The 16,182-nt window shown below is 44.0% G+C and overlaps 1 pseudogene; it reads right to left on the bottom strand.

Moving 5' to 3' along the window:
- LOC118788653 overlaps window positions 1–16,153 on the bottom strand; it is a 22,143-nt pseudogene extending 5,990 nt beyond the window's left edge.
- Between the last annotated feature and the right edge of the window lie 29 nt (window positions 16,154–16,182).

Genomic DNA, 16,182 nt, shown 5'->3' on the forward strand with positions numbered 1-16,182 from the left:
CGAACAGGAACTCACTGGCTTTCTTCATGCTGTCAAGCAGGCTCTTGAGTCATAGCACAGAAATTTTACATATATAATTCATATATATAAAACATAACAACATGCAAAATGTCTGAAATGTGAACATCAGTAGAGAAATCTATATGTTTTAGGGAGTTTTTAGGTACACTAAATGTACGTATTATACACTGTCATTCTTTTCATTTCTGCAGAAATAGGGCTTTGCAAGTAAAAGAGAGAGGCAGGACAAGAATTCTCATCTGTCTCATCCCATCTATTAAATCAGTTGATGATGAATAAGTGAGTTAGTTGATTTGACACTTTCTAGTTTGATGTAATGTGTTTGCTTGTGTGTCATTAGATGTGATATGACCTGATTGCCTGTGGGATTTTTACATGCAGAGGGTTGATTCACTCACATTTACTCTCTCCACACAGATGGCACGTGACTCCAGCATTGCAATCAGGACGAACGCAGTCATGGACGCGTCAGCATCTTTCCCACGCACACCACCCTGTGGGCAAAAACACAAACTGCATGCAAGTCTGTGCTCTCCATTACTGTCCACTGCATGAGCGATCCTGCACTGTTAGTCTTCATGGCTATGATTTTACTCAGGGATCTCTACATTTACCTCACTTGAGCAGACAGACTGTGTGATTAACCAATTGATGAATCATTTACTAATTTAGTGAATCAATTTACCCATTGTTTTCACTTTGACACTACCTGCTACTCACAGTGTTCAAAGTATGATTTGCAAGTAAAGTTATCATGAGTGTTGATAGAGTATATTAGCAAAAGAACAGATTTAGTAAATGCCTCAATGCTTTATAGTTTTCTCTTTCCTCCTGCAATAAAAGCTATCTGGATATACACTAAGCCCTGCTGGACATTGCTTGCAATGACATACCACCATTTCTCCGTGGATAACTGGAGCATCTTCTTTGAAAACGCCATCTGACTTCTGTGCATTCAGGACCAGCCACTTGAGGGCGCTACAGATCACTTCCTCCTGGATGCTGATGAGACTGTATGCCATGCTGAACACTTTGGCTACATATGCTGTCAGCCTGTTGTAAGGAAAAAAGAGCCTTCACTATTTAAAAGCACTGTACCACTGTACCAAATTGTCACACCTGTGAATGAATCAAAAATGAGCTTCAAACATTCTGGTAGTGGAAATGTGTCACGATTCAGGCAAGGACTCAGTCGCAGACCACATGAGTGTCGAATTCCGAATGGTTTATTGAACACAGGCAGGATCATAGAACGAAAAACAGGCAGGGTCAAAACCAGAGAGACAGTCTGAGGGCAATCCAGGTTCAGGGAGACAGGAGCAGGCAGGGTCGAAACCGGGCAGGCAGAATCAATCAGGCGATCAGGGCAGGAACGGCAGGCAGGAATCAGGTCGAAACAACAGAACAGTTCAGAAGACGAAAAAGTGAACAGCCGATAAAACGGCGGGGACGAAACAGGTGTACACACGCTGCTACGAACTAGCAACAGGACAGGGACACACGGGGAAGATATAGAGCAGGGCTAACGAGGGAATGGGAAGCAGGTGTGCAGGCAATCAGGCGGTGGGAGATCGAGCGGGGAGCGGGGCAGGGCTAGAGCACAAGGAAACCAAAAGCACATGGACAAGAAAAACAAAAACACCAATGCTAAGGGGGCGGAGCACTGACAAAATGTCCATCTCTGGTAATCAAACGTGTTTGATGGATTTTGAAAGCCTTGCTGCTGAAATGGTGCTTTGGTGTCCTGGGTGATGGGGAAGCAGTGTTAAACTGGATAAGAGTGATGGGAAGGGGCTCACCAGGTGCTGGATGGTCTTTGGTATGAAGAGGCGTAAGAGCCATCAGTTTTGCGATATGCCAGCTGTTGTGTGTACCCTGAATAAGGATGGATAGCAAAACACTTCTTTTGTTTGTTTGTGTGGGAGCCTACTATTAATGAAAATTAATCTAAAATGTGTAACAACAAATGCAGTGCTTGACCTGTCCTAATAATTTTGTCTGATACAACAAAACACCTCTGTTTTGTATGTAAACAATATCATTGTAATAAGAATTTTCTAATTATTTTAATGTATTGAAAAATAATTACATGAGTAATTTTATTTGTCAATCTTCTCTTAATGTACATGTTGTATTTGATATGCTGTATGTGATTAATCTGCTGCCTCTTACCCTTTGTGATGTATGTGATGGCTTGGGCACGGCGGTCTACCCCCACTTTGTCCCATTGGCCAGTTTTGTCCAGGTAGTGTGTGGCGATGAGAGGGCTGGTCATACTGATCATGTTCTGCTCACCGCAGCCCGCAGGCTGGGTTATGAGGCTGCCCATGGGTTGGCCGCTGATGGCGGCTTGAATGGTCTGACTCAGCACCTCACCTGCACAGGCAAAGCAGATGGCGCAGTCAGGACTGCACTGACATCGTTCTGTATACTTCCATAGTCACCCGTAGTAACAGTCACAGCTTGGAAACTGATGGAGTCTGCAGCTCTCTCTCACAGTTAAAAGACCATGTGTTTCATACCTCCAAACAATAAAAAACAATCTATATCCTGCTGAATATACAGGACATTAAAAATGTGAGCAAATTTTCTCAAGAACTGAAAGATGATGCCTTACCTGTCAGTCTGATGTAGGTATGTGCAGGTGAGCCTGGCACCTGGGAGTGCAGCTTCACACTGTCAATCTTCTCCACCTGGATGCCACCTGATGGAACCATGGGAAATTGCCACACACAGGTGTCACGTCTTGCACAGACTGAAACTGCAGATGGATTCTAACTGACAGTTGGACTGATCCTGGATCAGTATCAACCACTTGCATTAAGCTTCCAGAATGCTTTTGAGGTTTGGACAAATGGGGTGAGTACGATGAACTGGATCTGTTTTTTTCCCCAGTGGGCATAAAGGTGGCAAATTAATCACACTTTACAGCACATCCAAGACAATAATGACAAGACAGTGATTTCAGTGCTCAGAGAACATTCAGAAACTCACCATGGTCAGATGGCTTCAGAACCACAGTTGCAACTTCCTTGATTTTCACTCCTTCAGCCTGGCAGAGACAAAGCCAAAACACATGGATCAAGCTGCAACCTGCATACCTCTAGTAGTTCAAGTTTCAAGTTTATTGTCATATACTTGATAACAATGCCTCAGTCTCAGAGCCAACTCAACTTTACATAATAAATAAAATAAAATAAGTAAAATAAAATAAGATAAAAAATAAAATAAGTAAAAAATAAAATAAGTAAGATAAGTAAAGATAAGTAAACAGTGTAACAACGTAACAGTGTAAATAACAGTGCAATTTTGATGTAGTTAAAGTAATTCTGCCAATATGTTCATGTATCTATGAAGTAATTCAAGTTAAGAGTTAAAAACTGTGTCATTATAACATATAAGGAGTATATATTAGTATATATAAATTTTTTGTAAAGAAGTAAAAACATGAACAGCAACTTTCATAAGACGAATTTTACAATAAATTCATTCAAAAACAATGATGAAAGAGGCAACACTTGATACAGTTACAAACCAGGATCATGCTTTTGTTAACATTATGTTTATGAATGTTAGAAAATGTTTAGTTACACTCAACATGTCTCCTTTAAAGTAAGGTCATGACGTTGGTCATAAACATAACTGGCGCTGACCACAGCCCTGATTAAATGCACCCACAGGACCTGGATGCTTCCACCTTCAGCACTGCAGGATTCTAATATCTCCAGTGAAGGATGATGGGTAAAAGATGCAGGGTGATGGATGGAAGATGGAGGGAGGTGAGTGGTAGGTGAAAGGTGATTGGTGGAGGCCAGAGGGAGATGGGAAAAAGAGATAAGTGAAAGCACACGGGAGATGGGTGGAGGGTAGAAGGAGATTGGTGGTGGAGTGACAGGTGGAGGTTAGTACGAGGAGGGTGTAGAGTGATGAGTGATGGGTAAATTATGCACTCACCACCACACGAAGGTCCTTTTTGACCCCATCAGTGAGACTGGAGTCAAAGACAGCAGCCTTGACCTCGATGGAGTGCTGTCCCAGGTCCATAGGGATGATGACAAAGGGGACCGCGCGTGAGGACATGGGGTCCATTTCGATACCATCCATGCGATATTTCCGCTTCCTGCTGGCTGCACTGCACACCTCCTCTGTCTCCATCAGCTCCACCCGAACCTGTGGGAGGGAGGGTCACGCATGAGTCCTATGCTAACAACGCGGGCATGCTACCCTTCTCCAGACTGTATCAGAACATGAGGCAGGGCTACAAGCACAGCTCACCTTTATTGTCTCATCAATGTAATTGTATAGCACAGCTTTGATTTCCAACTGCTCATTTCGCACCGCAGTGTAAGGCAGCTTCAGGTCGAGGAAGAAGTCTTTCCTCACCCTCATCTCAAGGGGATCTGCCACGCAGATTCCTGCAGACAGAGAGTCACACTGAGCAATAACAACTGCAGCATGTTGTCCTATTCAGCAGTGTGTTCTCCTGGTTTGCTTTGTTTTACAGTGGCTTCTATTGTGTAATGTGTATTTCTGTTCACAAGAAACATTTGACTTTAATCTTATAACATTTGAGACTTTTATCGTATTCATAAGATAAGATAACACTTTACTGATCCCCAGGCGGGGAAATCAATTCTATATAGATCTATCTCACTGTTTTTTTAAAAACTGAAACAGAGGTAAACTGGCAGACACAAGGGGTCTACAGCCTCAGAGCAGATAGAGAAATACAGAGAGAGAGAGAGGGAGAGAGAGAGACACATGTTTAGTACCATGAGTTTTGGACAGGCTGATAGCAGTGACTTCCCAGGTGGTGATTGAGTCCTTCAGGAAACTGTTCTTTATCACTGACGTAGACACACTGAAGTATGATGGAAGAGAGACAGATCAGGTTGCTTTATGTCATGGGCAAAACTGCTCCATACACTACAGATACTGGAGTCATGTGTACCAGTGTGCATTAGGCACCTCTTACCAATCTCTCCTGTCTGGAGGGCACTGCGGCAGTGTTTCCTCCTCCCATAGCCAGCTCTCAGGGAACTGTGTGCGGGACACAATGTCTTCACTGCTGATATAGTGATCATCTACATCACCTGTGCGTGGAAAGATAAGAGAGACAAGCCAGTATCGGCTGAGACAGCTGAAAGAAACTCAAGAAATCTCAGACTTGGAAATAAGCTGTAAGAGTTTACCTCAGCCACTCCCCCTCAATTACTCAACACATTGCTCTATGCGGTTTTAGCTCAATGTTATAGACATGGAACTATCAGACTGGACATTAAATTGAACGTAACGCCAGAGTGTGAGCCAGTTTGGTGAGCATTTTGGAAAGGAGCGATCCCTTAAATCTAAGACATGTTTCATTTAATCACAAGGTTGTAAAACATCTGGGTCCCTGTGTTTGCTTGTCCTATCAGGCGGCCAAACAGGATCTGTTCCCGCTAGGATTTTTTCTTGCTGGTCCGGTGTCCTGAAAGAATTTACTTTGCCAGACAAACTTGAAACTCACCAGTCACATCCTACCATTAGCTTGAAAAGGGCGCATTGAAGAACAATACCCGTACTGATCATAGCAGCACAAGAGCAGGCACCAGGTCAATAGAAGCAGGGGTGTACCATGCCCGGCAGGATCCGAGGTGCAAACTGTGCAAAGAGGCCCCCGAGAAGATCCAACACATAGCGGCTGGGCACAAAATGCAAGCAGGAACAACACACAAGGAGCGGCGCAGTTGGCGGGATACAGAAACATCTGCACTGAGTACAGATTGGAGCTTCCCAAGTCTAAATGGGGAACACCTCAAAGGGTGGCTGAGAATGACCGGATCAAGGCCCTGCGGGACTTCAAGATCCACACAGACAAGCAAGTCCTGGCAAACCAACCAGACATTGTGGTGGTGGATGAGGACCAGAAAACAGCAGTGGTGATAGACACAGCAGTTCCAAATGGCAGTAAGATCAAGGAGAAGGAATAGGAGAAATTGGAGAAATACCAGGGACTGAAGGATGAACTACAGCCGGTGTGGAACGTAAAAGCCAAAGTTGTCCCAGTAGTGGTGGGTGCCCTCTGAGCTGTGACACATAAGTTAGGAGAGTGGCTTCAACAGATCCCAGGAATAACATCGGAGCTCTGTGTGTGTGTGTGTGTGTGTGTGTGTGTGTGTACAGATAGATAGATATGCCATTTCTACCAACATCAGGAATATTGTATTTGGTAACAAAATTCAATCCTGTGACTCCTCAGAGAGGGTGGGAGGCAGAGACTTCCCTGGGTGCACTGAAAGTCAATACCTGACATCCAAAACGAGCGCCGTCTGCAAGCCTGGGAGTGAGCAGGGCATTGGGGGTCTAGAGTCACAGACATTACAGAGAGAGAGAGTCACAAACTGTAGCAATGACTCTGCAGCATGTCTCTCTGAGAGTGAAAAACATCAGATCATATATTCACACAGACACACACTAATGCACCACTAACACACAAGTGGTAATTATACATACATAGAGACACTCCTGTATGACACACAAATACTACAGTGAACCTCCTGCATTAGAGCAATAAAACCCTGCCCCATGAAACACTCAATCACACCTGTTCTGGATTTGGTTCCACCCAGACTGGATTCAAACACCAGTCCAGCATCATAGAAGACTGCCATGCTGTCTGCACCTCTTCCAGCCGTACATCCAATGTCTTGCTTTTCAATGACGTCCCAGATCTATGTGTGGAGACACATATTTCATACATGAAGGACTTAGTGCCCACCCTCTCTGCTACTGCCACAGAGAGCTCATCTCTGTCACTCTTTCAGCAGGAAGTAAATTTTCACTTCTCAAATTTTCTTACCTTTGTTTGCGTCAGTCTGTGCTGACTATTGAGGACATAAACTCCTTTGTCCACAGCCACAAGTCCCACTTTTGCACCTGGGTCACCGGTGATGGTCAAGCTGAAGGGCTTGTGAGGCTCATAAACATCCTTTGGTCTAGTGGAGACCACTTTGAGCTGTGTGCAGAGAAGAAAAACACCTCTGATTCAGTGTGACTCATTCTCTGGACAGGCCGAGATCTCTGATCTCTGACTAAGCATGACATTCAGAAACTCACACCTGGAAATGTACAGCTTACTTTCAATTCAGCAAGACTGTCAAAACCACTCACCTACACACCTACACAAGTACAATCAGGATCATAACAGGTTTTGATTAAAGGTTGTAATTTGTTTTTGCCTTACTGTTCCAATGCATGTGTCCTTCACGTTCCACCCAGACAGAGTCTGACACCACCTCTGTTCCCGCATGGTAGTACGCCACAAAGCGGAAGGAGGGGGTCATGTCCTTGGTTACTGGAAGGAACAAGGTCACCAGTGACTGTCCTCTCAGTCTTTCATGCCTTGCTGCACGGACAAGTTTCCCTTTATTCATTATCTGTTTGGGCACACACATAAGCACACATCAGGATCTTCTCAGGTACAAATGAATACTGATATAATTCAGCAACTTTTCAAGTACACGCTAAAAACAAGTACACATACTGTTACCAAGTACACAGTACACAGTAGGTAGCGGAGTGTTAAAAGCACAGATGTACACCAGATATTCAAAAGGTAACTTCGACAGGCAGTTGATACAAGTACACACCAGGTATGTGAAGTGTTGGATCTGATCCTGAACACCAGGGCTGTTCCCCAGGTTAAGGTTGATGCGCAGGTTGTCTCCAATCTTCAGCTCATCTGCCTGGAAGCTTATGTACAGGTAGTTCTTGGAGCCGCCCTGTGTCTTGTATGGTTGGGCTGTCATCTCCTTTACAGCCTGCCGTTGCTCAAGTATGCCAGGGGCCTTTGTCCTCACCTGGAGACATGATCATCACTAACATTAAAGTGTGTACATGATATTGTATGTGGTAGTGTGGCCATTATTATTTTTCATGCATGCAATTCATGTTGCATCTGAGTGGGAGGATCAAAAGTTTGATTCCCAAGTTATAAAGGCTGGGGGTGGAGCTCACAGTGATTTTCAGGCTGTTAGCCCCTCCTTGGGTGTTGATGGCTAACTTGGCGACCCCGTTTCTCTGGGTTCTGCCCGAAACTGGCCCTGGTGTCACCTCCACATCAATGCCATTGGCAGGGGTGCCGTCTGGGTTTGTGACGTAAACCTGTCAGAGCCACAACAGAGGAAAAATCAAAACAGTATGACAGATGTATTATCACCACGATAAATATCCCACTGCGCTGTATGCCAAGCAAATATATTTTCGCTCATCAACACTTTTTAAAATGCACTGAAAAAATAATTGAATTTAGATTATCAATGAAAAGTGTTGCACTTTTGTTAGGAAATGTGCAAACTTGTAAATAAGGAATACTTTCAAGTTGATGCTTAACTGTTCATCAAATGGAACAGTGATACTGATGATGAAACGATACATCAATACATTGCACATGCACTGAAAAAATAATTGCTCGTGATTTTAAATTATCAATGAAAAGTGTTGCACTTTTGTTATGTCTGCTAAATAATAATGTAAGTAATGTTATGAAATAAAAAGCACAATGTTTGCGCAAAGCAAAATAAGAAATATTCTCAAGATGATGCTTAACTGTTCATCAAATTGAAGAGTGATGCTGATAATGAAAAGATAAACAGTAATAAAAGCACAAACCATGATATCAAACGGCATCCCTGGTTTAAAGTAGGTGGGAGTCTTGTGGAAGTGGATGCTGTAGGGTGAGGTCACTATCAGGATCCCCCTCTTCTCTGCCTCCACCATTTCACTGCCTGCCAGAGGAAGGAACCAATCAGTGTACAGTTACACTGCAGTTAGTTTGCAGGCAGCATGCAGTTACAGTCCAGTATGCAGTTAGAGTGCAGTCACTTGAATATTCACTGTGCAAAATATACACACCTTCTATACAAACACACAGAGACCAAAGCACTTTCACAAGCTCACACCTACTTACACATACGGTACGTACACACACACACACACACACACATATACACATTTCACAAGAACATGCTCCTTACCACTGCTTGTCAGTACACTGACAGATACATATAAGGACAACTGAAGGAGCTGGTTGATGTCTGGGAAGGATTTCAGAATATGCTCTCTTCTCAGCGTGGCCTTGCCCTTTCCTGCTATGACCTGTTTTCAGAATGAAACCCATTTTAGATGGCCAACCGTGAAAGAGGGACAGTATAAGGTGTTTGCTTATGTTGAGGTGTGGGTGAGACAGAAAAGTACACTGACATCCACTTTCTGCAGAGATGCAGGGAAACTCTTCTTCTCTCCTTCTTCGGTCAGCACTCCAAACACCACAAATGCCTTCCCTGTTACATCGTTCCCATAGAGGTACCTTTAGAATGAGACAAGGGGAAGGTCTTCACCACAGGCACCGATCTACTATAGTGAGCAGCTCTGGGCACTTTCTGCTGCCAACAATAGATCCAAAATCAGCTTACCCATGAATAACTCCCCAAAATCCTTTTAACAAAAGGTTAACACAAACCCAGTTTCACTGCTTAACGGAAGGAAATATATGAAGGAAAATCTATAGACGGTGAAGATATCTTGAATTTACTGTTGTTCTTCTCACTACGCTGGCTCGAAAAGGCCAATTTACTTTTTTTCCTGTTTCTTCTTATCATTATTGTTATTCCATCAGATATAACTCCTATAACTATATATAACTGCTCCTATGGCTTTTCAGCTACATTTACAGAACTTGACCAATACTGTCAGCTCATATGCTACTGCATAGCTTGTGCTTTTTGTGAATACCTAAAATATTTTTGAAGATATTGAAAATTTTACATCAAAATTTACACATTGGCTGAAATGAGTAACTGACCATTCTAATACGTGCAGCTGGTGTCACATGGGCCTGCTGCATATCATCCTTTGAGCAAAGCTTGTAAGTACCAGCTACTACCATGCTAGACCTTTTTGATCCAACTTAAAGTTTGTCCTCAAACTTTCCTTTCTAGTTGGAACTTCTCATTAAACACTGCTTTGGGATTTATGCCAACCAGGCACAGCCTGCCTAATTTACAACATATATTATCATATTATATAATATCATATTATCCTACCTTGCAGTTATGTCGACAGACAGAGCAGGATCATCAACGTAGAAAAAAGCCTGTTCTGGCACAATCTTGACCTCAAAACTTGGCAACACTAGAGGAATCCAAGAAAAAAAAAAGATTTCTACATCACCTTCCCCTGCATTCTGTTGAGGGAAACTGACTGAGGCTGTAGCCTCACTGCTGAATAACCACAGTAGGAGAAGACCATGGGCTCACCATACTCCTTCACCTCGAAATCAGCTGTAAAATTCTTCTGTGGGGTGTGTTGGAATCTTGACACCACCTTCCAGGTCCCTATACTGTAAACCGGGAGAAGGTCAGAGGTGACAGGTCATGGCAGTAGGATAGAAGACATGGGAAGTGAGCAACATATTGCACCTTTCACAATACAAACCTGACAATCTCTGGGAGCTGGTACTGTCCAGATTTCATCCCATTGTCTGGATAAAAAAGGTCTTTCTGAATTGTGATTCCATCAGGTGTCTGGATGGAAAAAGGCAGGTTTCTTTTCTGGTATCCAATGTGATGATCACACAAGACAACACAAGTGGTCAAAATGTTTGTATGTGCAATTATTTGAATAATACACTAATAATCTGGACAAGACTGATCTGCTGTTCATCCTGGCCAAGCTCTCTCCTCTTCAAGAGCCCTCAATTACTGTTGACGGCACCACAGTAACTTCCTCCACTTCTGTGAAGAGTCTGGGTATCACCCTCGACAACAGGCTGGACTTCACCGACTACATCTCACAGACAAGAAGCTCCTGTCGATTCCTCCTCTTCAACATTAGGAGGATTCGCCCTTTTTTGACCACCTGCTCCACCCAGCTGCTCCTCCAAGCCACCATACTCTCCCGCTTGGACTACTGCAATGCCCTCCTCGCAGGCCTCCCAGCCTGCACCACTCAGCCACTGCAGCTCATCCAAAACGCAGCTGCTCGGCTGATCTACAAGCTCCCAAAGTTCTCCCGCGTCACCCCCTTGCTGATATCCCTCCACTGGCTCCCGATCGCAGCCAGGATCCACTTCAAAACCTTAACTCTCACCTTTTCTGCTGCAAAAAAGACTGCCCCGACCTACCCTCAGGACCTCATCCAACCTTACGCACCCGCTCGACTACTTCGCTCTGCTACATCCGGATGCCTTACTCCTCCCACCAGCAGAACGGAAGGCCTACGCTCCTCACAAACATCGCTTGTCCGTCATTGCCCCCCAATGGTGGAATGAACTCCGCACCCCTCTGAGAACAACTCCTTCACTCCAACCCTTCAGATGTGGGCTGAAGACACACTTCTTCAGACTCTACCTGGACTGACACCCTTGCCATTTTGACCTTGGATTCTTGGCTTGTACTTGTAGCTCTATCTCTTACCTTATATTTGTAGCATGTTTTTTACCTAGGTAGCATAGCAGTACTTTATTGTCCCAGTGACTGTATTTGATATATGTACCTTTGGATCAGATTAGCTCTGTCTCGCTACACCGTCCTTGTGCCCAGCTTCAGCACTGTCTGCATTGTATGACCTGTACACATCTTGCCCATGTGCCTATTTGCCCACTATATGCACTTTCGTACATCACTTTGGATAAAAGTGTCTGCTAAATGAATAAATGTGAATGTAAATGTACTACAGGGTAAAACTTTACCATGATTTCCACAGAAACACCAGATGTGACTGGCTCCAGACCGGGGTTCAAGACAAAGACCCTGTAACGAACTAGAACATCAACCAATCGATTATGCAACTGAGTAATCAGAAGGAATTCTACAGGCTGAATGTAGGTGCCATTTTACCACTGCCATTTGAATGAGAGGAACATCATGACAAAGCAACACTAACCATTACTGACAGATTCAGACAGATGTCAATAGACTAATATCAATATTTATAATATATTCAATTTTCAGTAGTGCACTTGACACTTCAAAAGAATTGTGTTAATTGTTAAGTAGTACATAGCTCTGTGAATTGAGAGATTTGAAAGTAAGGGTTAAAAGGTGATAAAGTTAGTAAAAAGGACATGTCATTCAATTTCATTGTTGAAGTTTTTACCAATGATGCGTCTGTTGTAAGAGTGACATTGTTTTTAATGGTAACTGAGAAGAAGAAAAAAAGAATTCCTCTCTTGTTGCTTTCTCCTTTTTAGTGGTAATCAGGGATGATAGCTGAACTGAACTGAACATTTTTATGATGAAATTATGAAAACATTTTTTTATTTTTATTTTTTTATGAAATTATAAAAACAACAAAATTTATTGCATTACAAAAATCAATGTGTGGATTCATTTAAAATTAATCTCACCAATTAATGTATTAACAATGACAGCCTTAATATATACAGACTCTCTCACATATTCCTCTCTCTCTCTCTCTCTCTCTCTCTCAGAAGGCTTCATGTAGTCATACCAGTACTTGCTGGAGTATAGATGGTCTTATCTGTCTGCACAAATATGTATCCAGACTGGAAAGAGAGAAGAATGACTTTCTCCAGCGGATGCTGGGGAAACTTTGCTTGCAGATAGACAAACTGTTGGAGTCGTGACTCTTTGTCAAAAATATCATCATCATCTGGGATCTGAAATAAAAACAGAGGGATGCACTGTCACATCTGTCTAGGGAAGAGTCTTCACACCCTTTTAAATTAGTTCTGAGTTTAAGGGAGATTCCTTTGATTTGTTGCTCAGTGAGGGAGGAAACAACATTGTTGGGACCTGAAATGACTGGATGTGCAGAGGAAGTGATGTCAGTGAATTTGGAAATGACACCTCTCTGTGCTCCGGTGGTGAAAGATATGGACCCCCACCTCGATTTCCTGCAGAGCCTGGAATTTGTTGGCTGCAGTCAGCGTCACAGTCTTGGAGAAGATCTCCTGGGTTTTGTCTGGAAAGTTCTTTACAATAATTTCCACTTTGAGGTCACCTCCTGCATACTCCTGCGCCTCCACAAAGACATTCTCCTTGCTGCCCACCCGCAGCAGGTTTGGCGCGGTCAAAACAAACCTGCAGAGAGGAGATGCGTATGTTTACTGTGTGATACAGACTGAAGTCAATGAATGTCCATTGATGAACAAGGAAGAGGAAGTTAAGGAATCAGAGTTAAGAGATAAGGAGTGAAGGCCTGACTTTACTTTCACGGTTGCTCCCCCCTGTGAGCACATAGCACCAACCCTACATGATACTGTTTGATTTCAGAAAAGATTCATTGGGTCTTAGCCACACTTAAGCCTCTGTAACTTAAGCAAAATGGCAATATGGCAATATTGGCAAAGTTGCACAGCACTTGAGATACCCGCAAACTGTTCACAACATTCACCATTCCCCTCTGCCCTCCACTGCCTCCACCCCCCACCTCTCTGACTGATGATGACTTTGCCACTTTTTTCAATGGAAAGGTAGAAACCATCAGCAGTCAGCTCACAGCCAGTCTCCACCCACATGCAATGCACCACTGTCCACATTCTCCCCTGTCTCTGAGGCTGGCCCCTCCAAGCTTCTAACCAACCCACCACCTGCCCCCTGGACCCAATCCCCTCCCACCTCCTACAGGCTATCTCTCCCACACTCTTACCTGCGCTCACTCACATCATAAACACATCACTCACCACTGGCACCTTCTCCGCCACGTTTAAGCAGGCTCAGGTAACCCCACTGGTGAAAAATTCTACACTTAGTCCCTCCGAAATAGAAAACTACAGACTCGTCTCTCTCCACCCATTCTAAAACCCTTGAACAAGTTGTCTAAATCCAGGTTTCTGCTTTTCTCTCCCTGAACGACCTGATTGAATCAATCTGGATTCAAAACCAGCTGCTCCACTGAAACGGCCCTTCTGTCTGTTGTTGACACCCTGCGGGCGGCAAAAGCTGCCTCCAGGTCATCATCCCTCATTCTACTATACCCGTCTGCTGCCTTTGACACAGTGAACCACCAGATCCTCCTGTCCACCCTCGCTGAACTGGGCATCACCAGCTCTGCACTTTGCTGGTTTGAGTCCTACCTCACAGACAGATCCTTCAAGGTGTCTTGGAGGGGTGGGGAGTCTATGTCCCATTGGCTAACCACTGGGGTACCTCAAAGATCAGTGGTTGGCCCCCTCCTCTTCTCATTGTACACAGCCACACTGGGCCCAACCATTCAGGTCATTCTCTTATCACTGCTATGCCAATGACACCCAGCTCTATCACTCGTTCCACCCTGATGGCTCCATGGTCTCAGCACAGATCTCTGCTTATATCTCAGCTCAACCTATTCAAGCTGGAGCTCTTAGTCATCCCAGCCAGCCTGTCGATCCAGCATGACATCACCGGACAGTTTGGCTCAATGACATTAACTCCAGGTCGGCAAGGAACCTGGGGGTAGTGATTGACGACCAGCTAAAATTTACCAGATCGTGATGACTGCCAGATCATGCAGATTTGCGCTGTACAACATCAGGAAAATCAGGCCCTACCTAACTGGGTATGCTGTGCTAAGACTGGACTACTGGCTGGCCAACCTGCATGCACTATTAAGCCTCTGCAGTTGATACAGAATGCAGCTGCACGTCTGGGTCTCCACCAACCAAAGAGGGCTCACGTTACACCTCTCTTGGTCTAGCTCCGCTGGCTCCCTGTAGCTGCCCACATCATGTTCAAGGCCTTGACACTTGCATACAGGTGACCAACAAAACTGCACCCACCTACCCAAACTCACTACTGCAACCCTATGTTCCCTCCCAACGGCTACGCTCTGCTACCGAATGGCATCTGGTGGTCCTGTCACATCATGGTGCAAAATCACTATCCAGGACTTTCTCTTCTGTTGTCCCCCGATGATGGAATGAACATCCACACTTCATCCATTCCGCCGAGTCCCTCTCTCCAAGTCTCTCTCATCTGAAGCTGTGTCTTCAGATGTCTTCAAGAAACACCTGAAGACACAGCTCGTTTGCTCTCACCTGAGCACCTGAAACACTACCCCCTAAAGGAACTTCACACATCTCAAAACTTTGTCCTAATAAACTCTAAAATAAAATATGTACAAACTAGCTTTACCATCTAGTTTGTACCTTGCCTGGCAAACCATTCCTTCTAATACTGTTGACTCCTTTTTTTTTTTTTTGCTTCTGTTGCACTCTACCCTGCTTTGGATAAAAGCATCTGCCAAATGAATGAATGTAAATGTAAATGTATCAGCCACAGAATGCATCTAACTACTGTCCACACACACACACAGACATTAAAACAATCCTGCAGTCATTGAACCACACAGCCCCAAAAATATTTTGCCTCAATAACAGAATAAAAAGGAACACAGCACTCTCTGGCCTCCTTAGTTGTTCATTAACCCTTTGTTTACACACTGTTCTTCTGTAAACTAGGACACCTATGGACATACACACACTCTGGTCTGCATGTTATTTCATGTCAGTGGACTATTGTCTCTGTCTTTATTGTCCTGCACACTCATTTTTGTTACAATCTACTCTGCACATGCCCTTATCCAGAAGAATTTCCACAGTTTAGCTTATATTTTACAAAATACAAATTCATACAGCTGGATATTTATATAAACAATTCAGCTTAACTAATTTCCTAAAAGGTGCATCAGTGCTCCGCCCTGGAAATTAAATGAGCAACTTTCTGATTTCAGAAACAGTTCTCAACATGTGTTGCTGCCACCTAATGAATTTCCTCTGTGGTTTTCAAACAAAAATTCTCCACCATTGATGGCAATACCCAACCAAATATACCAGAACTATTCTGATCAGCAATGCAGTGAAACACAAATATGACCCCTATCAACCTCTCTGATTGTCCCATGTCAGGACTATGTCTGTGCAGGTGTGCAACGGACAGCTTGCCCTGTCCTATATGTTTCTCAAAGGGTCAGTGACCACCACTCCCAGTAAATCATGTATAGAGTGTGTGTACGTATGCATGTAGTACACTCACAGCGGATCATGTGCAGTATAGTGCGTCTGTATACGGTATACTCACAGTGGATCACTCTGAGAGAGTGCAGGAAGAGACAGAGCCAGCGCAGCAAGCCACAGCACGTCCACACTCATCTTGCTCACCTGATCCAGTTCCTGTGCGG

This window comes from Megalops cyprinoides, chromosome 1, assembly GCF_013368585.1.
Source record: "Megalops cyprinoides isolate fMegCyp1 chromosome 1, fMegCyp1.pri, whole genome shotgun sequence".
Classification (NCBI taxonomy): domain Eukaryota; kingdom Metazoa; phylum Chordata; class Actinopteri; order Elopiformes; family Megalopidae; genus Megalops; species Megalops cyprinoides.